At 50.1% G+C, this 24,873-nt stretch overlaps 6 non-coding genes across 6 annotated transcripts; all 6 read left to right on the top strand.

Annotated features, from left to right (window-relative positions):
• The first annotated feature begins 6,202 nt into the window (after positions 1–6,202).
• On the top strand, positions 6,203–6,274 carry trnam-cau (transfer RNA methionine (anticodon CAU)). Its single transcript has one exon. It is a non-coding gene; the product is annotated as a tRNA-Met (tRNA).
• A 3,209-nt stretch (positions 6,275–9,483) lies between these two features.
• On the top strand, positions 9,484–9,555 carry trnam-cau (transfer RNA methionine (anticodon CAU)). Its single transcript has one exon. It is a non-coding gene; the product is annotated as a tRNA-Met (tRNA).
• A 3,197-nt stretch (positions 9,556–12,752) lies between these two features.
• Positions 12,753–12,824, top strand: trnam-cau (transfer RNA methionine (anticodon CAU)). Its single transcript has one exon. It is a non-coding gene; the product is annotated as a tRNA-Met (tRNA).
• Positions 12,825–16,028: 3,204 nt separating this feature from the next.
• trnam-cau (transfer RNA methionine (anticodon CAU)) lies at positions 16,029–16,100 on the top strand. Its single transcript has one exon. It is a non-coding gene; the product is annotated as a tRNA-Met (tRNA).
• Positions 16,101–19,307: 3,207 nt separating this feature from the next.
• Positions 19,308–19,379, top strand: trnam-cau (transfer RNA methionine (anticodon CAU)). The gene has a single exon. It is a non-coding gene; the product is annotated as a tRNA-Met (tRNA).
• A 3,215-nt stretch (positions 19,380–22,594) lies between these two features.
• trnam-cau (transfer RNA methionine (anticodon CAU)) lies at positions 22,595–22,666 on the top strand. Its single transcript has one exon. It is a non-coding gene; the product is annotated as a tRNA-Met (tRNA).
• The last annotated feature ends 2,207 nt before the right edge of the window (positions 22,667–24,873 follow it).

The following is a 24,873-nucleotide window of genomic DNA, read 5'->3' as shown; positions in this document are numbered from 1 at the left end:
TGTCAAAAACCTCATCACGACTCAGACACAGTTCCCCCACGATTAGGACGGATCCCACCGATTGTGAATAACCTCAGAGAGAGAGAGACAGGCAATCGGCGTGGATTCGATGGGTATTTGAACGGCTTGTGTCTACGCGAGAATGGTGCTACGTGTTTATGGCCGTCCCACTGCCTGTCTCTGGGACTGGGAGGCTGAGGGAGCAAAACTGGTTCATTTTATTCCCGTCCCTTCCGTGTTGGACTGCCTGCAGTCCCTCAGCTCAGGGCCGTGGGGAGGACTCTCAGTGAGTGAAGGTTTCACTCGGATTCTCTTTCATCTGGGACACTTGGGGCTCAGTTGTTAACTGCTGCGCGGTAGCAACAAAGAAAGCGATGCCCACTTTGCTATAGACTTTCCGTAAGATTGCTGCGTGAAGACGATTTCTGAACACCAAGAAGGCTGCACAACAATGTGAATTTACCTGGCCGAAGAGTCCTCGGTGTCCATTTCTTTCTGTCCTTCCAGCACAGCATCTTTCCATCTCTCAGATAACAGACCCTTTGGAGAAAGTTCACATCAAAGTTGTTCATGTTCCCCGCATTAATGCAACTGACACCTCTCACCCCAAGGGTTTCAGAGAGTGTGAGAGGAGAGGAGAGAGAACTCTACCCGCCCCCACCCTACACCCGCCCCACCCACCCCAGAACAACGTGCAAGTAGAAATAAATTGGTTTAATTATCGAGCAGTGGAGATAGTCCAGTTCCTGGGGATGAGACAAACATCATCGCCCCGGGGGACAGAATGACAAGCAGAAGTTTGGAAACGCTTTGCTGCTTGCAATTCTTGGAGCAATGTGGAATGTACTTCACACTGAGCAACTTTCAGCTGGCTCAGAGTCTCCAATGTACATTGCTGTGTTTGCCGCCAGCTCAGAGAGAGAGACAATAGGAAGGACGTAGGAGTGAATAACGATCCGCGTGAGAGGGCGAATAGCTGCTCATGGAGACTGTTAGTGGCTAACAATACGTAGTTGTCATAGCCGACGAGGTGATAACAAGGAGTCGTTTGTGTGGTAGGGGTCAAGGACATGGGGAGTTCAGGCCCTAAAGTTCTGGAACTCGATATTGAAGACCGGAGGGCTGTAAGGTCTCAAGTGGAAAAAATGAGTTGTTGTTTTTCATCTGGAGCTAGAACACTGCTGCAAGCCTGAGACAGAGATGTTGTCAGGGAACAGGGTGATGTGTTAAAGTGGCAGACAACCGCCAGGTCAGGGCCTTTTCCTGCGGGCGGGCAGAACCGGGATGTTCTGCGAAGCAGTCACCCAGTTTATGCTTCATGCTACATTGGGGAAACGACACTGTGAGCAGCGAATGCAGTGGACTAGGTTGTGGCAAAAAGTGCTGCTTCACCTGGCAGGTATGTTTGAGCCCTTGGATATTCAGGAGGGAGCCGGTTAATGGGCAGGTGTTGCACATTCGGCAGTTTCTGCGAAAGCGACTTGGCACTATGGGAGGTGGGTGTGGGGTGTTGCGAGTGAAGGAAGAGTGGACCCGAAGTGTAACCCCCGGCACAACGGGTGCGTGTTGGGACCATAACCCACTCTCTCCTATTCACTCAATGTCGTCTTTAGCAGCTTTCCCTTATAACTGCGCTCTGTTCTGCACCTCGCCTTCTCATCTGCTTCCGAAAAAAGGCTTGGACATAAATATTTCACAGTGATATACTGGCCCAATGTGCACAGTCGAGTTGATACACTCGTGGAGATCTGCGTGGTCTTCTCCTGTTCTCTGTATCCATGGTGAGGAGGGTAATGCTTGTCACTGGCCGCTCGGGTGTCATAGAAAAATTTCAAAACAAAATGTTTGAATTGTCTGCCAGTGGAGAGAGCCCGGTTCCTGGGGACGTGACAAACAGCAGCAGGGAGACTGAATGAGAAGCAGCTGTTCGAGAAAAACTCTTTGCCGCTAGCAATTCTTAGAGCAATCTCAAATGTATTTCATAGTGAGCACGTCTCAGGTCACTCAAGCGGTGTGGGGCATCTATCGCGGGCCGGCTCTCTGGCTCGTTGGTCTAGGCGTATGATTCTCGCTTTGGGTGCCGTACTGTGATGAGTTGCGAGAGGTCCCGGGTTCAAATCCCGGACGAGCCCGAGGTTTTTCTAAAACTTGACTTGTGCAAAACTGCCTGATTAATTTTCTCAAAAAGCACCTTGGTGAAACGAGGTTGGGCTGTCTGGAGTACGGACAAGGCAGAAAACAGGGAAGTGAAATGGTTGGATGTCGTGTCGAACAGGTTGACGTGAGCTGTGCGGTGTTTGGGGAATGTCAGCAATGAAGGTAGATTGGAAAAATGGGGACAGCTCTCCTCGGAGAACCGAAGTTTTCCAAGTCATGAGGGACCTAGAAACAGGAAATAATGTTGTGAAAATGTTCCCACACCTGAAAGGTCCACAACGATTCGGCAGAATTTTAAGGTCACCAGGAAAACAAGTAAAATGACAGGAGGAAGAACGTTTTCGTACAGGGAGTGGTTAGTGTCAGTAAGTCCCTGTCGGACATTGACAAAGAGGAAGATTCAATGAACACAAAAGGGAATTCGGTGGTCACGTTCAGATGTGCAGATTTACGCTGAGAATGCGAGAGAATGAAACGAATAGACACACGTTGATGAAGTATAGAACCAGCAGAGCGAAGGTGGGCCGCATGGCCTCCGTCTGCGCTGCGACACATGTGATTTCACACATTCAGTGTGAAATCACAGTTCGACCAACAGAATGTGGGAATTTAGTAAAAACGTTTCTATTTACACAGCCTCCGTACGTCTGCGAAACAGCATATCACACGACAGCAGCGGAGGTCTTTGACATCAGTCTCGAACGTGCGAGCCGCGTGCCAGATGAAAAGCTGAATCGCTCTGTGGACAGGGCTCAGAGCGTGGCAGCAGAGTGGCGCAGCAGGGGAGCGTGCTGGGCCATAACCCAGAGGTCGATGGATCGAAACCATCCTCTGCTATTATTCAATGTCACCTCGAGCTGATTTCCTTTGGATCGGTGCTCTCTTCTGCCAGCTGCATACCGAATGGCGTGAAGCATATCGATGCACTCGCCAAATCCATCCAGCAAGGTGCGTGGTTTTAGAGGTCTCAGTGGCATTCTGTTGTTCGGCGGTTTTTATTCTGAACTGGATCGCAAAACCAGTTCTCTGCGATGCCAATCAGCTGGTCAAGTTGAAACAAATGTCTTGCGGTTTCGTCCATTCCCTGCAGTAATTCGCTACCCTGGTTCAGACGTGAATGACAAGCATGTCAAAAACCTCATCACGACTCAGACACAGTTCCCCCACGATTAGGACGGATCCCACCGATTGTGAATAACCTCAGAGAGAGAGAGACAGGCAATCGGCGTGGATTCGATGGGTTGAACGGCTTGTGTCTACGCGAGAATGGTGCTACGTGTTTATGGCCGTCCCACTGCCTGTCTCTGGGACAGAGAGGCTGAGGGAGCAAAACTGGTTCATTTTTACCCGTCCCTTCCGTGTTGGACTGCCTGCAGTCCCTCAGCTCAGGGCCGTGGGGAGGACTCTCAGTGAGTGAAGGTTTCACTCGGATTCTCTTCATCTGGGACACTTGGGGCTCAGATGTTAACTGCTGCGCGGTAGCAACAAAGAAAGCGATGCCCACTTTGCTATAGACTTTCCGTAAGATTGCTGCGTGAAGACGATTTCTGAACACCAAGAAGGCTGCACAACAATGTGAATTTACCTGGGCGAAGAGTCCTCGGTGTCCATTTCTTTCTGTCCTTCCAGCACAGCATCTTTCATCTCTCAGATAACAGACCTTTGGAGAAAGTTCACAATCAAAGTTGTTCATGTTCCCCGCATTAATGCAACTGACACCTCTCACCCCAAGGGTTTCAGAGAGTGAGAGAGAGAGAGAGAGAGACTCTACCGCCCCCACCCTACACCCCGCCCCACCCCACCCCAGAACAACGTGCAAGTAGAAATAAATTGGTTTAATTATCGAGCAGTGGAGATAGTCCAGTTCCTGGGGATGAGACAAACATCATCGCCCCGGGGACAGAATGACAAGCAGAAGTTCTGGAAACGCTTTGCTGCTTGCAATTCTTGGAGCAATGTGGAATGTACTTCACACTGAGCAACTTTCAGCTGGCTCAGAGTCTCCAATGTACATTGCTGTGTTTGCCGCCAGCTCAGAGAGAGAGAACAATAGGAAGGACGTAGGAGTGAATAACGATCCGCGTGAGAGGGCGAATAGCTGCTCATGGAGACTGTTAGTGGCTAACAATACGTAGTCTGTCATAGCCGACGAGGTGATAACAAGGAGTCGTTTGTGTGGTAGGGGTCAAGGACATGGGGGAGTTCAGGCCCTAAAGTTCTGGAACTCGATATTGAAGACCGGAGGGCTGTAAGGTCTCCAAGTGGAAAATGAGTTGTTGTTCTTTCATCTGGAGCTAGAACACTGCTGCAAGCCTGAGACAGAGATGTTGGTCAGGGAACAGGGGGTGATGTGTTTAAAGTGGCAGACAACCGCCAGGTCAGGGCCTTTTTCCTGCGGGCAGAACCGGGATGTTCTGCGAAGCAGTCACCCAGTTTATGCTTCATGCTACATTGGGGAAACGACACTGTGAGCAGCGAATGCAGTGGACTAGGTTGTGGCAAAAGTGCTGCTTCACCTGGCAGGTATGTTTGAGCCCTTGGATATTCAGGAGGGAGCGGTAAATGGGCAGGTGTTGCACATTCGGCAGTTTCAGGCGAAAGCGACTTGGCACTATGGGAGGTGGGTGTGGGGTGTTGCGAGTGAAGGAAGAGTGGACCCGAAGTGTAACCCCCGGCACAACGGGTGCGTGTTGGGACCATAACCCACTCTCTCCTATTCACTCAATGTCGTCTTTAGCAGCTTTCCCTTATAACTGCGCTCTGTTCTGCACCTCGCCTTCTCATCTGCTTCCGAAAAAAGGCTTGGACATAAATATTTCACAGTGATATACTGGCCCAATGTGCACAGTCGAGTTGATACACTCGTGGAGATCTGCGTGGTCTTCTCCTGTTCTCTGTATCCCATGGTGAGGAGGGTAATGCTTGTCACTGGCCGCTCGGGTGTCATAGAAAAATTTCAAAACAAAATGTTTGAATTGTCTGCCAGTGGAGAGAGCCCGGTTCCTGGGGACGTGACAAACAGCAGCAGGGAGACTGAATGAGAAGCAGCTGTTCGAGAAACTCTTTGCCGCTAGCAATTCTTAGAGCAATCTCAAATGTATTTCATAGTGAGCACGTCTCAGGTCACTCAAGCGGGTGTGGGGCATCTATCGGGGCCGGCTCTCTGGCTCGTTGGTCTAGGCGTATGATTCTCGCTTTGGGTGCCTTACTGTGATGAGTTGCGAGAGGTCCCGGGTTCAAATCCCGGACGAGCCCGAGGTTTTTCTAAAACTTGACTTGTGCAAAACTGCCTGATTAATTTTCTCAAAAAGCACCTTGGTGAAACGAGGTTGGGCTGTCTGGAGTACGGACAAGGCAGAAAACAGGGAAGTGAAATGGTTGGATGTCGTGTCGAACAGGTTGACGTGAGCTGTGCGGTGTTTGGGGAATGTCAGCAATGAAGGTAGATTGGAAAATTGGGACAGCTCTCCTCGGAGAACCGAAGTTTTCCAAGTCATGAGGGACCTAGAAACAGGAAATAATGTTGTGAAAATGTTCCCACACCTGAAAGGTCCACAACGATTCGGCAGAATTTTAAGGTCACCAGGAAAACAAGTAAAAATGACAGGAGGAAGAACGTTTTCGTACAGGGAGTGGTTAGTGTCAGTAAGTCCCTGTCGGACATTGACAAAGAGGAAGATTCAATGAACACAAAAGGGAATTCGGTGGTCACGTTCAGATGTGCAGATTTACGCTGAGAATGCGAGAGAATGAAACGAATAGACACACGTTGACTGAAGTATAGAACCAGCAGAGCGAAGGTGGGCCGCATGGCCTCCGTCTGCGCTGCGACACATGTGATTTCACACATTCAGTGTGAAATCACAGTTCGACCAACAGAATGTGGGAATTTAGTAAAAACGTTTCTATTTACACAGCCTCCGTACGTCTGCGAAACAGCATATCACACGACAGCAGCGGAGGTCTTTGACATCAGTCTCGAACGTGCGAGCCGCGTGCCAGATGAAAAGCTGAATCGCTCTGTGGACAGGGCTCAGAGCGTGGCAGCAGAGTGGCGCAGCGGGAGCGTGCTGGGCCCATAACCCAGAGGTCGATGGATCGAAACCATCCTCTGCTATTATTCAATGTCACCTCGAGCTGATTTCCTTTGGATCGGTGCTCTCTTCTGCCAGCTGCATACCCGAATGGCATGGCATATCGATGCACTCGCCAAATCCACTCCATGCAAGGTGCGTGGTTTTAGAGGTCTCAGTGGCATTCTGTTGTTCGGCGGTTTTTATTCTGAACTGGATCGCAAAACCAGTTCTCTGCGATGCCAATCAGCTGGTCAAGTTGAAACAAATGTCTTGCGGTTTCGTCCATTCCCTGCAGTAATTCGCTACCCTGGTTCAGACGTGAATGACAAGCATGTCAAAAACCTCATCACGACTCAGACACAGTTCCCCACGATTAGGACGGATCCCACCGATTGTGAATAACCTCAGAGGAGAGAGAGACAGGCAATCGGCGTGGATTCGATGGGTTGAACGGCTTGTGTCTACGCGAGAATGGTGCTACGTGTTTATGGCGTCCCACTGCCTGTCTCTGGGACAGAGAGGCTGAGGGAGCAAAACTGGTTCATTTTTACCCGTCCCTTCCGTGTTGGACTGCCTGCAGTCCCTCAGCTCAGGGCCGTGGGGAGGACTCTCAGTGAGTGAAGGTTTCACTCGGATTCTCTTCATCTGGGACACTTGGGGCTCAGATGTTAACTGCTGCGCGGTAGCAACAAAGAAAGCGATGCCCACTTTGCTATAGACTTTCCGTAAGATTGCTGCGTGAAGACGATTTCTGAACACCAAGAAGGCTGCACAACAATGTGAATTTACCTGGGCGAAGAGTCCTCGGTGTCCATTTCTTTCTGTCCTTCCAGCACAGCATCTTTCCATCTCTCAGATAACAGACCTTTGGAGAAAGTTCACAATCAAAGTTGTTCATGTTCCCCGCATTAATGCAACTGACACCTCTCACCCCAAGGGTTTCAGAGAGTGAGAGAGAGAGAGAGAGAGAGACTCTACCCGCCCCCACCCTACACCCCGCCCCACCCCACCCCAGAACAACGTGCAAGTAGAAATAAATTGGTTTAATTATCGAGCAGTGGAGATAGTCCAGTTCCTGGGGATGAGACAAACATCATCGCCCCGGGGACAGAATGACAAGCAGAAGTTCTGGAAACGCTTTGCTGCTTGCAATTCTTGGAGCAATGTGGAATGTACTTCACACTGAGCAACTTTCAGCTGGCTCAGAGTCTCCAATGTACATTGCTGTGTTTGCCGCCAGCTCAGAGAGAGAGAACAATAGGAAGGACGTAGGAGTGAATAACGATCCGCGTGAGAGGGCGAATAGCTGCTCATGGAGACTGTTAGTGGCTAACAATACGTAGTCTGTCATAGCCGACGAGGTGATAACAAGGAGTCGTTTGTGTGGTAGGGGTCAAGGACATGGGGGAGTTCAGGCCCTAAAGTTATGGAACTCGATATTGAAGACCGGAGGGCTGTAAGGTCTCCAAGTGGAAAATGAGTTGTTGTTCTTTCATCTGGAGCTAGAACACTGCTGCAAGCCTGAGACAGAGATGTTGGTCAGGGAACAGGGTGATGTGTTAAAGTGGCAGACAACCGCCAGGTCAGGGCCTTTTTCCTGCGGGCAGAACCGGGATGTTCTGCGAAGCAGTCACCCAGTTTATGCTTCATGCTACATTGGGGAAACGACACTGTGAGCAGCGAATGCAGTGGACTAGGTTGTGGCAAAAGTGCTGCTTCACCTGGCAGGTATGTTTGAGCCCTTGGATATTCAGGAGGGAGCCGGTAAATGGGCAGGTGTTGCACATTCGGCAGTTTCAGGCGAAAGCGACTTGGCACTATGGGAGGTGGGTGTGGGGTGTTGCGAGTGAAGGAAGAGTGGACCCGAAGTGTAACCCCGGCACAACGGGTGCGTGTTGGGACCATAACCCACTCTCTCCTATTCACTCAATGTCGTCTTTAGCAGCTTTCCCTTATAACTGCGCTCTGTTCTGCACCTCGCCTTCTCATCTGCTTCCGAAAAAAGGCTTGGACATAAATATTTCACAGTGATATACTGGCCCAATGTGCACAGTCGAGTTGATACACTCGTGGAGATCTGCGTGGTCTTCTCCTGTTCTCTGTATCCCATGGTGAGGAGGGTAATGCTTGTCACTGGCCGCTCGGGTGTCATAGAAAAATTTCAAAACAAAATGTTTGAATTGTCTGCCAGTGGAGAGAGCCCGGTTCCTGGGGACGTGACAAACAGCAGCAGGGAGACTGAATGAGAAGCAGCTGTTCGAGAAACTCTTTGCCGCTAGCAATTCTTAGAGCAATCTCAAATGTATTTCATAGTGAGCACGTCTCAGGTCACTCAAGCGGTGTGGGGCATCTATCGCGGGCCGGCTCTCTGGCTCGTTGGTCTAGGCGTATGATTCTCGCTTTGGGTGCCGTACTGTGATGAGTTGCGAGAGGTCCCGGGTTCAAATCCGGACGAGCCCGAGGTTTTTCTAAAACTTGACTTGTGCAAAACTGCCTGATTAATTTTCTCAAAAAGCACCTTGGTGAAACGAGGTTGGGCTGTCTGGAGTACGGACAAGGCAGAAAACAGGGAAGTGAAATGGTTGGATGTCGTGTCGAACAGGTTGACGTGAGCTGTGCGGTGTTTGGGAATGTCAGCAATGAAGGTAGATTGGAAAATTGGGACAGCTCTCCTCGGAGAACCGAAGTTTTCCAAGTCATGAGGGACCTAGAAACAGGAAATAATGTTGTGAAAATGTTCCCACACCTGAAAGGTCCACAACGATTCGGCAGAATTTTAAGGTCACCAGGAAAACAAGTAAAAATGACAGGAGGAAGAACGTTTTCGTACAGGGAGTGGTTAGTGTCAGTAAGTCCCTGTCGGACATTGACAAAGAGGAAGATTCAATGAACACAAAAGGGAATTCGGTGGTCACGTTCAGATGTGCAGATTTACGCTGAGAATGCGAGAGAATGAAACGAATAGACACACGTTGACTGAAGTATAGAACCAGCAGAGCGAAGGTGGGCCGCATGGCCTCCGTCTGCGCTGCGACACATGTGATTTCACATTCAGTGTGAAATCACAGTTCGACCAACAGAATGTGGGAATTTAGTTAGTAAAAACGTTTCTATTTACACAGCCTCCGTACGTCTGCGAAACAGCATATCACACGACAGCAGCGGAGGTCTTTGACATCAGTCTCGAACGTGCGAGCCGCGTGCCAGATGAAAAGCTGAATCGCTCTGTGGACAGGGCTCAGAGCGTGGCAGCAGAGTGGCGCAGCGGGAGCGTGCTGGGCCCATAACCCAGAGGTCGATGGATCGAAACCATCCTCTGCTATTATTCAATGTCACCTCGAGCTGATTTCCTTTGGATCGGTGCTCTCTTCTGCCAGCTGCATACCCGAATGGCGTGAAGCAATGCACTCGCAAATCCACTCCACGCAAGGTGCGTGGTTTTAGAGGTCTCAGTGGCATTCTGTTGTTCGGCGGTTTTTATTCTGAACTGGATCGCAAAACCAGTTCTCTGCGATGCCAATCAGCTGGTCAAGTTGAAACAAATGTCTTGCGGTTTCGTCCATTCCCTGCAGTAATTCGCTACCCTGGTTCAGACGTGAATGACAAGCATGTCAAAAACCTCATCACGACTCAGACACAGTTCCCCCACGATTAGGACGGATCCCACCGATTGTGAATAACCTCAGAGAGAGAGAGAGACAGGCAATCGGCGTGGATTCGATGGGTTGAACGGCTTGTGTCTACGCGAGAATGGTGCTACGTGTTTATGGCGTCCCACTGCCTGTCTCTGGGACAGAGAGGCTGAGGGAGCAAAACTGGTTCATTTTTACCCGTCCCTTCCGTGTTGGACTGCCTGCAGTCCCTCAGCTCAGGGCCGTGGGGAGGACTCTCAGTGAGTGAAGGTTTCACTCGGATTCTCTTCATCTGGGACACTTGGGGCTCAGATGTTAACTGCTGCGCGGTAGCAACAAAGAAAGCGATGCCCACTTTGCTATAGACTTTCCGTAAGATTGCTGCGTGAAGACGATTTCTGAACACCAAGAAGGCTGCACAACAATGTGAATTTACCTGGGCGAAGAGTCCTCGGTGTCCATTTCTTTCTGTCCTTCCAGCACAGCATCTTTCCATCTCTCAGATAACAGACCTTTGGAGAAAGTTCACAATCAAAGTTGTTCATGTTCCCCGCATTAATGCAACTGACACCTCTCACCCAACGGTTTCAGAGAGTGAGAGAGAGAGAGAGAGAGACTCTACCCGCCCCACCCTACACGCCCCACCCCACCCCAGAACAACGTGCAAGTAGAAATAAATTGGTTTAATTATCGAGCAGTGGAGATAGTCCAGTTCCTGGGGATGAGACAAACATCATCGCCCCGGGGACAGAATGACAAGCAGAAGTTCTGGAAACGCTTTGCTGCTTGCAATTCTTGGAGCAATGTGGAATGTACTTCACACTGAGCAACTTTCAGCTGGCTCAGAGTCTCCAATGTACATTGCTGTGTTTGCCGCCAGCTCAGAGAGAGAGAACAATAGGAAGGACGTAGGAGTGAATAACGATCCGCGTGAGAGGGCGAATAGCTGCTCATGGAGACTGTTAGTGGCTAACAATACGTAGTCTGTCATAGCCGACGAGGTGATAACAAGGAGTCGTTTGTGTGGTAGGGGTCAAGGACATGGGGGAGTTCAGGCCCTAAAGTTCTGGAACTCGATATTGAAGACCGGAGGGCTGTAAGGTCTCCAAGTGGAAAATGAGTTGTTGTTCTTTCATCTGGAGCTAGAACACTGCTGCAAGCCTGAGACAGAGATGTTGGTCAGGGGAACAGGGTGATGTGTTAAAGTGGCAGACAACCGCCAGGTCAGGGCCTTTTTCCTGCGGGCAGAACCGGGATGTTCTGCGAAGCAGTCACCCAGTTTATGCTTCATGCTACATTGGGGAAACGACACTGTGAGCAGCGAATGCAGTGGACTAGGTTGTGGCAAAAGTGCTGCTTCACCTGGCAGGTATGTTTGAGCCCTTGGATATTCAGGAGGGAGCCGGTAAATGGGCAGGTGTTGCACATTCGGCAGTTTCAGGCGAAAGCGACTTGGCACTATGGGAGGTGGGTGTGGGGTGTTGCGAGTGAAGGAAGAGTGGACCCGAAGTGTAACCCCTGGCACAACGGGTGCGTGTTGGGACCATAACCCACTCTCTCCTATTCACTCAATGTCGTCTTTAGCAGCTTTCCCTTATAACTGCGCTCTGTTCTGCACCTCGCCTTCTCATCTGCTTCCGAAAAAAGGCTTGGACATAAATATTTCACAGTGATATACTGGCCCAATGTGCACAGTCGAGTTGATACACTCGTGGAGATCTGCGTGGTCTTCTCCTGTTCTCTGTATCCCATGGTGAGGAGGGTAATGCTTGTCACTGGCCGCTCGGGTGTCATAGAAAAATTTCAAAACAAAATGTTTGAATTGTCTGCCAGTGGAGAGAGCCGGTTCCTGGGGACGTGACAAACAGCAGCAGGGAGACTGAATGAGAAGCAGCTGTTCGGAAACTCTTTGCCGCTAGCAATTCTTAGAGCAATCTCAAATGTATTTCATAGTGAGCACGTCTCAGGTCACTCAAGCGGTGTGGGGCATCTATCGCGGGCCGGCTCTCTGGCTCGTTGGTCTAGGCGTATGATTCTCGCTTTGGGTGCCGTACTGTGATGAGTTGCGAGAGGTCCCGGGTTCAAATCCCGGACGAGCCCGAGGTTTTTCTAAAACTTGACTTGTGCAAAACTGCCTGATTAATTTTCTCAAAAAGCACCTTTGGTGAAACGAGGTTGGGCTGTCTGGAGTACGGACAAGGCAGAAAACAGGGAAGTGAAATGGTTGGATGTCGTGTCGAACAGGTTGACGTGAGCTGTGCGGTGTTTGGGGAATGTCAGCAATGAAGGTAGATTGGAAAATTGGGACAGCTCTCCTCGGAGAACCGAAGTTTTCCAAGTCATGAGGGACCTAGAAACAGGAAATAATGTTGTGAAAATGTTCCCACACCTGAAAGGTCCACAACGATTCGGCAGAATTTTAAGGTCACCAGGAAAACAAGTAAAAATGACAGGAGGAAGAACGTTTTCGTACAGGGAGTGGTTAGTGTCAGTAAGTCCCTGTCGGACATTGACAAAGAGGAAGATTCAATGAACACAAAAGGGAATTCGGTGGTCACGTTCAGATGTGCAGATTTACGCTGAGAATGCGAGAGAATGAAACGAATAGACACACGTTGACTGAAGTATAGAACCAGCAGAGCGAAGGTGGGCCGCATGGCCTCCGTCTGCGCTGCGACACATGTGATTTGATTCAGTGTGAAATCACAGTTCGACCAACAGAATGTGGGAATTTAGTAAAAACGTTTCTATTTACACAGCCTCCGTACGTCTGCGAAACAGCATATCACACGACAGCAGCGGAGGTCTTTGACATCAGTCTCGAACGTGCGAGCCGCGTGCCAGATGAAAAGCTGAATCGCTCTGTGGACAGGGCTCAGAGCGTGGCAGCAGAGTGGCGCAGCGGGAGCGTGCTGGGCCCATAACCCAGAGGTCGATGGATCGAAACCATCCTCTGCTATTATTCAATGTCACCTCGAGCTGATTTCCTTTGGATCGGTGCTCTCTTCTGCCAGCTGCATACCGAATGGCGTGAAGCATATCGATGCACTCGCCAAATCCACTCCATGCAAGGTGCGTGGTTTTAGAGGTCTCAGTGGCATTCTGTTGTTCGGCGGTTTTTATTCTGAACTGGATCGCAAAACCAGTTCTCTGCGATGCCAATCAGTTGGTCAAGTTGAAACAAATGTCTTGCGGTTTCGTCCATTCCCTGCAGTAATTCGCTACCCTGGTTCAGACGTGAATGACAAGCATGTCAAAAACCTCATCACGACTCAGACACAGTTCCCCCACGATTAGGACGGATCCCACCGATTGTGAATAACCTCAGAGAGAGAGAGACAGGCAAACGGCGTGGATTCGATGGGTTGAACGGCTTGTGTCTACGCGAGAATGGTGCTACGTGTTTATGGCGTCCCACTGCCTGTCTCTGGGACAGAGGCTGAGGGAGCAAAACTGGTTCATTTTTACCCGTCCCTTCCGTGTTGGACTGCCTGCAGTCCCTCAGCTCAGGGCCGTGGGGAGGACTCTCAGTGAGTGAAGGTTTCACTCGGATTCTCTTCATCTGGGACACTTGGGGCTCAGATGTTAACTGCTGCGCGGTAGCAACAAAGAAAGCGATGCCCACTTTGCTATAGACTTTCCGTAAGATTGCTGCGTGAAGACGATTTCTGAACACCAAGAAGGCTGCACAACAATGTGAATTTACCTGGGCGAAGAGTCCTCGGTGTCCATTTCTTTCTGTCCTTCCAGCACAGCATCTTTCCATCTCTCAGATAACAGACCTTTGGAGAAAGTTCACAATCAAAGTTGTTCATGTTCCCCGCATTAATGCAACTGACACCTCTCACCCAACGGTTTCAGAGAGTGAGAGAGAGAGAGAGAGAGACTCTACCCGCCCCCACCCTACACCCCGCCCCACCCCACCCCAGAACAACGTGCAAGTAGAAATAAATTGGTTTAATTATCGAGCAGTGGAGATAGTCCAGTTCCTGGGGATGAGACAAACATCATCGCCCCGGGGACAGAATGACAAGCAGAAGTTCTGGAAACGCTTTGCTGCTTGCAATTCTTGGAGCAATGTGGAATGTACTTCACACTGAGCAACTTTCAGCTGGCTCAGAGTCTCCAATGTACATTGCTGTGTTTGCCGCCAGCTCAGAGAGAGAGAACAATAGGAAGGACGTAGGAGTGAATAACGATCCGCGTGAGAGGGCGAATAGCTGCTCATGGAGACTGTTAGTGGCTAACAATACGTAGTCTGTCATAGCCGACGAGGTGATAACAAGGAGTCGTTTGTGTGGTAGGGGTCAAGGACATGGGGGAGTTCAGGCCCTAAAGTTATGGAACTCGATATTGAAGACCGGAGGGCTGTAAGGTCTCCAAGTGGAAAATGAGTTGTTGTTCTTTCATCTGGAGCTAGAACACTGCTGCAAGCCTGAGACAGAGATGTTGGTCAGGGAACAGGGTGATGTGTTAAAGTGGCAGACAACCGCCAGGTCAGGGCCTTTTTCCTGCGGGCAGAACCGGGATGTTCTGCGAAGCAGTCACCCAGTTTATGCTTCATGCTACATTGGGGAAACGACACTGTGAGCAGCGAATGCAGTGGACTAGGTTGTGGCAAAAGTGCTGCTTCACCTGGAGGTATGTTTGAGCCCTTGGATATTCAGGAGGGAGCCGGTAAATGGGCAGGTGTTGCACATTCGGCAGTTTCAGGCGAAAGCGACTTGGCACTATGGGGAGGTGGGTGTGGGGTGTTGCGAGTGAAGGAAGAGTGGACCCGAAGTGTAACCCCTGGCACAACGGGTGCGTGTTGGGACCATAACCCACTCTCTCCTATTCACTCAATGTCGTCTTTAGCAGCTTTCCCTTATAACTGCGCTCTGTTCTGCACCTCGCCTTCTCATCTGCTTCCGAAAAAAGGCTTGGACATAAATATTTCACAGTGATATACTGGCCCAATGTGCACAGTCGAGTTGATACACTCGTGGAGATCTGCGTGGTCTTCTCCTGTTCTCTGTATCCCATGGTGAGGAGGGTAATGCTTGTCACTGGCCGCTCGGGTGTCATAGAAAAATTTCAAAACAAAATGTTTGAATTGTCTGCCAGTGGAGAGAGCCCGGTTCCTGGGGACGTGACAAACAGCAGCAGGGAGACTGAATGAGAAGCAGCTGTTCGAGAAACTCTTTGCCGCTAGCAATTCTTAGAGCAATCTCAAATGTATTTCATAGTGAGCACGTCTCAGGTCACTCAAGCGGTGTGGGGCATCTATCGCGGGCCGGCTCTCTGGCTCGTTGGTCTAGGCGTATGATTCTCGCTTTGGGTGCCGTACTGTGATGAGTTGCGAGAGGTCCCGGGTTCAAATCCCGGACGAGCCCGAGGTTTTTCTAAAACTTGACTTGTGCAAAACTGCCTGATTAATTTTCTCAAAAAGCACCTTGGTGAAACGAGGTTGGGCTGTCTGGAGTACGGACAAGGCAGAAAACAGGGAAGTGAAATGGTTGGATGTCGTGTCGAACAGGTTGACGTGAGCTGTGCGGTGTTTGGGGAATGTCAGCAATGAAGGTAGATTGGAAAATTGGGACAGCTCTCCTCGGAGAACCGAAGTTTTCCAAGTCATGAGGGACCTAGAAACAGGAAATAATGTTGTGAAAATGTTCCCACACCTGAAAGGTCCACAACGATTCGGCAGAATTTTAAGGTCACCAGGAAAACAAGTAAAAATGACAGGAGGAAGAACGTTTTCGTACAGGGAGTGGTTAGTGTCAGTAAGTCCCTGTCGGACATTGACAAAGAGGAAGATTCAATGAACACAAAAGGGAATTCGGTGGTCACGTTCAGATGTGCAGATTTACGCTGAGAATGCGAGAGAATGAAACGAATAGACACACGTTGACTGAAGTATAGAACCAGCAGAGCGAAGGTGGGCCGCATGGCCTCCGTCTGCGCTGCGACACATGATTTCACACATTCAGTGTGAAATCACAGTTCGACCAACAGAATGTGGGAATTTAGTAAAAACGTTTCTATTTACACAGCCTCCGTACGTCTGCGAAACAGCATATCACACGACAGCAGCGGAGGTCTTTGACATCAGTCTCGAACGTGCGAGCCGCGTGCCAGATGAAAAGCTGAATCGCTCTGTGGACAGGGCTCAGAGCGTGGCAGCAGAGTGGCGCAGCGGGAGCGTGCTGGGCCCATAACCCAGAGGTCGATGGATCGAAACCATCCTCTGCTATTATTCAATGTCACCTCGAGCTGATTTCCTTTGGATCGGTGCTCTCTTCTGCCAGCTGCATACCCGAATGGCGTGAAGCATATCGATGCACTCGCCAAATCCACTCCTGCAAGGTGCGTGGTTTTAGAGGTCTCAGTGGCATTCTGTTGTTCGGCGGTTTTTATTCTGAACTGGATCGCAAAACCAGTTCTCTGCGATGCCAATCAGTTGGTCAAGTTGAAACAAATGTCTTGCGGTTTCGTCCATTCCCTGCAGTAATTCGCTACCCTGGTTCAGACGTGAATGACAAGCATGTCAAAAACCTCATCACGACTCAGACACAGTTCCCCCACGATTAGGACGGATCCCACCGATTGTGAATAACCTCAGAGAGAGAGAGACAGGCAATCGGCGTGGATTCGATGGGTTGAACGGCTTGTGTCTACGCGAGAATGGTGCTACGTGTTTATGGCGTCCCACTGCCTGTCTCTGGGACAGAGAGGCTGAGGGAGCAAAACTGGTTCATTTTTAACCGTCCCTTCCGTGTTGGACTGCCTGCAGTCCCTCAGCTCAGGGCCGTGGGGAGGACTCTCAGTGAGTGAAGGTTTCACTCGGATTCTCTTCATCTGGGACACTTGGGGCTCAGATGTTAACTGCTGCGCGGTAGCAACAAAGAAAGCGATGCCCACTTTGCTATAGACTTTCCGTAAGATTGCTGCGTGAAGACGATTTCTGAACACCAAGAAGGCTGCACAACAATGTGAATTTACCTGGGCGAAGAGTCCTCGGTGTCCATTTCTTTCTGTCCTTCCAGCACAGCATCTTTCCATCTCTCAGATAACAGACCTTTGGAGAAAGTTCACAATCAAAGTTGTTCATGTTCCCCGCATTAATGCAACTGACACCTCTCACCCCACGGTTTCAGAGAGTGAGAGAGAGAGAGAGAGAGACTCTACCCGCCCCCACCCTACACCCCGCCCCACCCCACCCCAGAACAACGTGCAAGTAGAAATAAATTGGTTTAATTATCGAGCAGTGGAGATAGTCCAGTTCCTGGGGATGAGACAAACATCATCGCCCCGGGGACAGAATGACAAGCAGAAGTTCTGGAAACGCTTTGCTGCTTGCAATTCTTGGAGCAATGTGGAATGTACTTCACACTGAGCAACTTTCAGCTGGCTCAGAGTCTCCAATGTACATTGCTGTGTTTGCCGCCAGCTCAGAGAGAGAGAACAATAGGAAGGACGTAGGAGTGAATAACGATCCGCGTGAGAGGGCGAATAGCTGCTCATGGAGACTGTTAGTGGCTAACAATACGTAGTCTGTCATAGCCGACGAGGTGATAACAAGGAGTCGTTTGTGTGGTAGGGGTCAAGGACATGGGGGAGTTCAGGCCCTAAAGTTATGGAACTCGATATTGAAGACCGGAGGGCTGTAAGGTCTCCAAGTGGAAAATGAGTTGTTGTTCTTTCATCTGGAGCTAGAACACTGCTGCAAGCCTGAGACAGAGATGTTGGTCAGGGAACAGGGTGATGTGTTAAAGTGGCAGACAACCGCCAGGTCAGGGCCTTTTTCCTGCGGGCAGAACCGGGATGTTCTGCGAAGCAGTCACCCAGTTTATGCTTCATGCTACATTGGGGAAACGACACTGTGAGCAGCGAATGCAGTGGACTAGGTTGTGGCAAAAGTGCTGCTTCACCTGGCAGGTATGTTTGAGCCCTTGGATATTCAGGAGGGAGCCGGTAAATGGGCAGGTGTTGCACATTCGGCAGTTTCAGGCGAAAGCGACTTGGCACTATGGGAGGTGGGTGTGGGGTGTTGCGAGTGAAGGAAGAGTGGACCCGAAGTGTAACCCCCGGCACAACGGGTGCGTGTTGGGACCATAACCCACTCTCTCCTATTCACTCAATGTCGTCTTTAGCAGCTTTCCCTTATAACTGCGCTCTGTTCTGCACCTCGCCTTCTCATCTGCTTCCGAAAAAAGGCTTGGACATAAATATTTCACAGTGATATACTGGCCCAATGTGCACAGTCGAGTTGATACACTCGTGGAGATCTGCGTGGTCTTCTCCTGTTCTCTGTATCCCATGGTGAGGAGGGTAATGCTTGTCACTGGCCGCTCGGGTGTCATAGAAAAATTTCAAAACAAAATGTTTGAATTGTCTGCCAGTGGAGAGAGCCCGGTTCCTGGGGACGTGACAAACAGCAGCAGGGAGACTGAATGAGAAGCAGCTGTTCGAGAAACTCTTTGCCGCTAGCAATTCTTAGAGCAATCTCAAATGTATTTCATAGTGAGCACGTCTCAGGTCACTCAAGCGGTGTGGGGGGCATCTATCGCGGGCCGGCTCTCTGGCTCGTTGGTCTAGGCGTATGATTCTCGCTTTGGGTGCCGTCACTGTGATGAGTTGCGAGAGGTCCCGGGTTCAAATCCCGGACGAGCCCGAGGTTTTTCTAAAACTTGACTTGTGCAAAACTGCCTGATTAATTTTCTCAAAAAGCACCTTGGTGAAACGAGGTTGGGCTGTCTGGAGTACGGACAAGGCAGAAAACAGGGAAGTGAAATGGTTGGATGTCGTGTCGAACAGGTTGACGTGAGCTGTGCGGTGTTTGGGGAATGTCAGCAATGAAGGTAGATTGGAAAATTGGGACAGCTCTCCTCGGAGAACCGAAGTTTTCCAAGTCATGAGGGACCTAGAAACAGGAAATAATGTTGTGAAAATGTTCCCACACCTGAAAGGTCCACAACGATTCGGCAGAATTTTAAGGTCACCAGGAAAACAAGTAAAAATGACAGGAGGAAGAACGTTTTCGTACAGGGAGTGGTTAGTGTCAGTAAGTCCCTGTCGGACATTGACAAAGAGGAAGATTCAATGAACACAAAAGGGAATTCGGTGGTCACGTTCAGATGTGCAGATTTACGCTGAGAATGCGAGAGAATGAAACGAATAGACACACGTTGACTGAAGTATAGAACCAGCAGAGCGAAGGTGGGCCGCATGGCCTCCGTCTGCGCTGCGACACATGTGATTTCATTCAGTGTGAAATCACAGTTCGACCAACAGAATGTGGGAATTTAGTAAAAACGTTTCTATTTACACAGCCTCCGTACGTCTGCGAAACAGCATATCACACGACAGCAGCGGAGGTCTTTGACATCAGTCTCGAACGTGCGAGCCGCGTGCCAGATGAAAAGCTGAATCGCTCTGTGGACAGGGCTCAGAGCGTGGCAGCAGAGTGGCGCAGCGGGAGCGTGCTGGGCCCATAACCCAGAGGTCGATGGATCGAAACCATCCTCTGCTATTATTCAATGTCACCTCGAGCTGATTTCCTTTGGATCGGTGCTCTCTTCTGCCAGCTGCATACCCGAATGGCGTGAAGATATCGATGCACTCGCCAAATCCACTCCATGCAAGGTGCGTGGTTTTAGAGGTCTCAGTGGCATTCTGTTGTTCGGCGGTTTTTATTCTGAACTGGATCGCAAAACCAGTTCTCTGCGATGCCAATCAGCTGGTCAAGTTGAAACAAATGTCTTGCGGTTTCGTCCATTCCCTGCAGTAATTCGCTACCCTGGTTCAGACGTGAATGACAAGCATGTCAAAAACCTCATCACGACTCAGACACAGTTCCCCCACGATTAGGACGGATCCCACCGATTGTGAATAACCTCAGAGAGAGAGAGAGACAGGCAATCGGCGTGGATTCGATGGGTTGAACGGCTTGTGTCTACGCGAGAATGGTGCTACGTGTTTATGGCGTCCCACTGCCTGTCTCTGGGACAGAGAGGCTGAGGGAGCAAAACTGGTTCATTTTTACCCGTCCCTTCCGTGTTGGACTGCCTGCAGTCCCTCAGCTCAGGGCCGTGGGGAGGACTCTCAGTGAGTGAAGGTTTCACTCGGATTCTCTTCATCTGGGACACTTGGGGCTCAGATGTTAACTGCTGCGCGGTAGCAACAAAGAAAGCGATGCCCACTTTGCTATAGACTTTCCGTAAGATTGCTGCGTGAAGACGATTTCTGAACACCAAGAAGGCTGCACAACAATGTGAATTTACCTGGGCGAAGAGTCCTCGGTGTCCATTTCTTTCTGTCCTTCCAGCACAGCATCTTTCCATCTCTCAGATAACAGACCTTTGGAGAAAGTTCACAATCAAAGTTGTTCATGTTCCCCGCATTAATGCAACTGACACCTCTCACCCCAACGGTTTCAGAGAGTGAGAGAGAGAGAGAGAGAGAGACTCTACCCGCCCCCACCCTACACCCGCCCCACCCCCACCCCAGAACAACGTGCAAGTAGAAATAAATTGGTTTAATTATCGAGCAGTGGAGATAGTCCAGTTCCTGGGGATGAGACAAACATCATCGCCCCGGGGACAGAATGACAAGCAGAAGTTCTGGAAACGCTTTGCTGCTTGCAATTCTTGGAGCAATGTGGAATGTACTTCACACTGAGCAACTTTCAGCTGGCTCAGAGTCTCCAATGTACATTGCTGTGTTTGCCGCCAGCTCAGAGAGAGAGAACAATAGGAAGGACGTAGGAGTAGGAGTGAATAACGATCCGCGTGAGAGGGCGAATAGCTGCTCATGGAGACTGTTAGTGGCTAACAATACGTAGTCTGTCATAGCCGACGAGGTGATAACAAGGAGTCGTTTGTGTGGTAGGGGTCAAGGACATGGGGGAGTTCAGGCCCTAAAGTTATGGAACTCGATATTGAAGACCGGAGGGCTGTAAGGTCTCCAAGTGGAAAATGAGTTGTTGTTCTTTCATCTGGAGCTAGAACACTGCTGCAAGCCTGAGACAGAGATGTTGGTCAGGGAACAGGGTGATGTGTTAAAGTGGCAGACAACCGCCAGGTCAGGGCCTTTTTCCTGCGGGCAGAACCGGGATGTTCTGCGAAGCAGTCACCCAGTTTATGCTTCATGCTACATTGGGGAAACGACACTGTGAGCAGCGAATGCAGTGGACTAGGTTGTGGCAAAAGTGCTGCTTCACCTGGCAGGTATGTTTGAGCCCTTGGATATTCAGGAGGGAGCCGGTAAATGGGCAGGTGTTGCACATTCGGCAGTTTCAGGCGAAAGCGACTTGGCACTATGGGAGGTGGGTGTGGGGTGTTGCGAGTGAAGGAAGAGTGGACCCGAAGTGTAACCCCCGGCACAACGGGTGCGTGTTGGGACCATAACCCACTCTCTCCTATTCACTCAATGTCGTCTTTAGCAGCTTTCCCTTATAACTGCGCTCTGTTCTGCACCTCGCCTTCTCATCTGCTTCCGAAAAAAGGCTTGGACATAAATATTTCACAGTGATATACTGGCCCAATGTGCACAGTCGAGTTGATACACTCGTGGAGATCTGCGTGGTCTTCTCCTGTTCTCTGTATCCCATGGTGAGGAGGGTAATGCTTGTCACTGGCCGCTCGGGTGTCATAGAAAAATTTCAAAACAAAATGTTTGAATTGTCTGCCAGTGGAGAGAGCCCGGTTCCTGGGGACGTGACAAACAGCAGCAGGGAGACTGAATGAGAAGCAGCTGTTCGAGAAACTCTTTGCCGCTAGCAATTCTTAGAGCAATCTCAAATGTATTTCATAGTGAGCACGTCTCAGGTCACTCAAGCGGTGTGGGGCATCTATCGCGGGCCGGCTCTCTGGCTCGTTGGTCTAGGCGTATGATTCTCGCTTTGGGTGCCGTACTGTGATGAGTTGCGAGAGGTCCCGGGTTCAAATCCCGGACGAGCCCGAGGTTTTTCTAAAACTTGACTTGTGCAAAACTGCCTGATTAATTTTCTCAAAAAGCACCTTGGTGAAACGAGGTTGGGCTGTCTGGAGTACGGACAAGGCAGAAAACAGGGAAGTGAAATGGTTGGATGTCGTGTCGAACAGGTTGACGTGAGCTGTGCGGTGTTTGGGGAATGTCAGCAATGAAGGTAGATTGGAAAATTGGGACAGCTCTCCTCGGAGAACCGAAGTTTTCCAAGTCATGAGGGACCTAGAAACAGGAAATAATGTTGTGAAAATGTTCCCACACCTGAAAGGTCCACAACGATTCGGCAGAATTTTAAGGTCACCAGGAAAACAAGTAAAAATGACAGGAGGAAGAACGTTTTCGTACAGGGAGTGGTTAGTGTCAGTAAGTCCCTGTCGGACATTGACAAAGAGGAAGATTCAATGAACACAAAAGGGAATTCGGTGGTCACGTTCAGATGTGCAGATTTACGCTGAGAATGCGAGAGAATGAAACGAATAGACACACGTTGACTGAAGTATAGAACCAGCAGAGCGAAGGTGGGCCGCATGGCCTCCGTCTGCGCTGCGACACATGTGTTCACATTCAGTGTGAAATCACAGTTCGACCAACAGAATGTGGGAATTTAGTAAAAACGTTTCTATTTACACAGCCTCCGTACGTCTGCGAAACAGCATATCACACGACAGCAGCGGAGGTCTTTGACATCAGTCTCGAACGTGCGAGCCGCGTGCCAGATGAAAAGCTGAATCGCTCTGTGGACAGGGCTCAGAGCGTGGCAGCAGAGTGGCGCAGCGGGAGCGTGCTGGGCCCATAACCCAGAGGTCGATGGATCGAAACCATCCTCTGCTATTATTCAATGTCACCTCGAGCTGATTTCCTTTGGATCGGTGCTCTCTTCTGCCAGCTGCATACCCGAATGGCGTGAAGCATATCGATGCACTCGCCAAATCCACTCCATGCAAGGTGCGTGGTTTTAGAGGTCTCAGTGGCATTCTGTTGTTCGGCGGTTTTTATTCTGAACTGGATCGCAAAACCAGTTCTCTGCGATGCCAATCAGCTGGTCAAGTTGAAACAAATGTCTTGCGGTTTCGTCCATTCCCTGCAGTAATTCGCTACCCTGGTTCAGACGTGAATGACAAGCATGTCAAAAACCTCATCACGACTCAGACACAGTTCCCCCACGATTAGGACGGATCCCACCGATTGTGAATAACCTCAGAGAGAGAGAGACAGGCAATCGGCGTGGATTCGATGGGTTGAACGGCTTGTGTCTACGCGAGAATGGTGCTACGTGTTTATGGCGTCCCACTGCCTGTCTCTGGGACAGAGAGGCTGAGGGAGCAAAACTGGTTCATTTTTACCCGTCCCTTCCGTGTTGGACTGCCTGCAGTCCCTCAGCTCAGGGCCGTGGGGAGGACTCTCAGTGAGTGAAGGTTTCACTCGGATTCTCTTCATCTGGGACACTTGGGGCTCAGATGTTAACTGCTGCGCGGTAGCAACAAAGAAAGCGATGCCCACTTTGCTATAGACTTTCCGTAAGATTGCTGCGTGAAGACGATTTCTGAACACCAAGAAGGCTGCACAACAATGTGAATTTACCTGGGCGAAGAGTCCTCGGTGTCCATTTCTTTCTGTCCTTCCAGCACAGCATCTTTCCATCTCTCAGATAACAGACCTTTGGAGAAAGTTCACAATCAAAGTTGTTCATGTTCCCCGCATTAATGCAACTGACACCTCTCACCCCAAGGGTTTCAGAGAGTGAGAGAGAGAGAGAGAGAGAGACTCTACCCGCCCCCACCCTACACCCGCCCCACCCCACCCCAGAACAACGTGCAAGTAGAAATAAATTGGTTTAATTATCGAGCAGTGGAGATAGTCCAGTTCCTGGGGATGAGACAAACATCATCGCCCCGGGGACAGAATGACAAGCAGAAGTTCTGGAAACGCTTTGCTGCTTGCAATTCTTGGAGCAATGTGGAATGTACTTCACACTGAGCAACTTTCAGCTGGCTCAGAGTCTCCAATGTACATTGCTGTGTTTGCCGCCAGCTCAGAGAGAGAGAACAATAGGAAGGACGTAGGAGTGAATAACGATCCGCGTGAGAGGGCGAATAGCTGCTCATGGAGACTGTTAGTGGCTAACAATACGTAGTCTGTCATAGCCGACGAGGTGATAACAAGGAGTCGTTTGTGTGGTAGGGGTCAAGGACATGGGGGAGTTCAGGCCCTAAAGTTATGGAACTCGATATTGAAGACCGGAGGGCTGTAAGGTCTCCAAGTGGAAAATGAGTTGTTGTTCTTTCATCTGGAGCTAGAACACTGCTGCAAGCCTGAGACAGAGATGTTGGTCAGGGAACAGGGTGATGTGTTAAAGTGGCAGACAACCGCCAGGTCAGGGCCTTTTTCCTGCGGGCAGAACCGGGATGTTCTGCGAAGCAGTCACCCAGTTTATGCTTCATGCTACATTGGGGAAACGACACTGTGAGCAGCGAATGCAGTGGACTAGGTTGTGGCAAAAGTGCTGCTTCACCTGGCAGGTATGTTTGAGCCCTTGGATATTCAGGAGGGAGCGGTAAATGGGCAGGTGTTGCACATTCGGCAGTTTCAGGCGAAAGCGACTTGGCACTATGGGAGGTGGGTGTGGGGTGTTGCGAGTGAAGGAAGAGTGGACCCGAAGTGTAACCCCTGGCACAACGGGTGCGTGTTGGGACCATAACCCACTCTCTCCTATTCACTCAATGTCGTCTTTAGCAGCTTTCCCTTATAACTGCGCTCTGTTCTGCACCTCGCCTTCTCATCTGCTTCCGAAAAAGGCTTGGACATAAATATTTCACAGTGATATACTGGCCCAATGTGCACAGTCGAGTTGATACACTCGTGGAGATCTGCGTGGTCTTCTCCTGTTCTCTGTATCCCATGGTGAGGAGGGTAATGCTTGTCACTGGCCGCTCGGGTGTCATAGAAAAATTTCAAAACAAAATGTTTGAATTGTCTGCCAGTGGAGAGAGCCCGGTTCCTGGGGACGTGACAAACAGCAGCAGGGAGACTGAATGAGA

Source organism: Hemiscyllium ocellatum, unplaced genomic scaffold, assembly GCF_020745735.1.
Source record: "Hemiscyllium ocellatum isolate sHemOce1 unplaced genomic scaffold, sHemOce1.pat.X.cur. scaffold_2170_pat_ctg1, whole genome shotgun sequence".
Taxonomy (NCBI): domain Eukaryota; kingdom Metazoa; phylum Chordata; class Chondrichthyes; order Orectolobiformes; family Hemiscylliidae; genus Hemiscyllium; species Hemiscyllium ocellatum.
The sequence above is the reverse complement of the archived record's forward strand: the minus strand, read 5'-3'. Positions and strand labels throughout refer to the sequence as shown.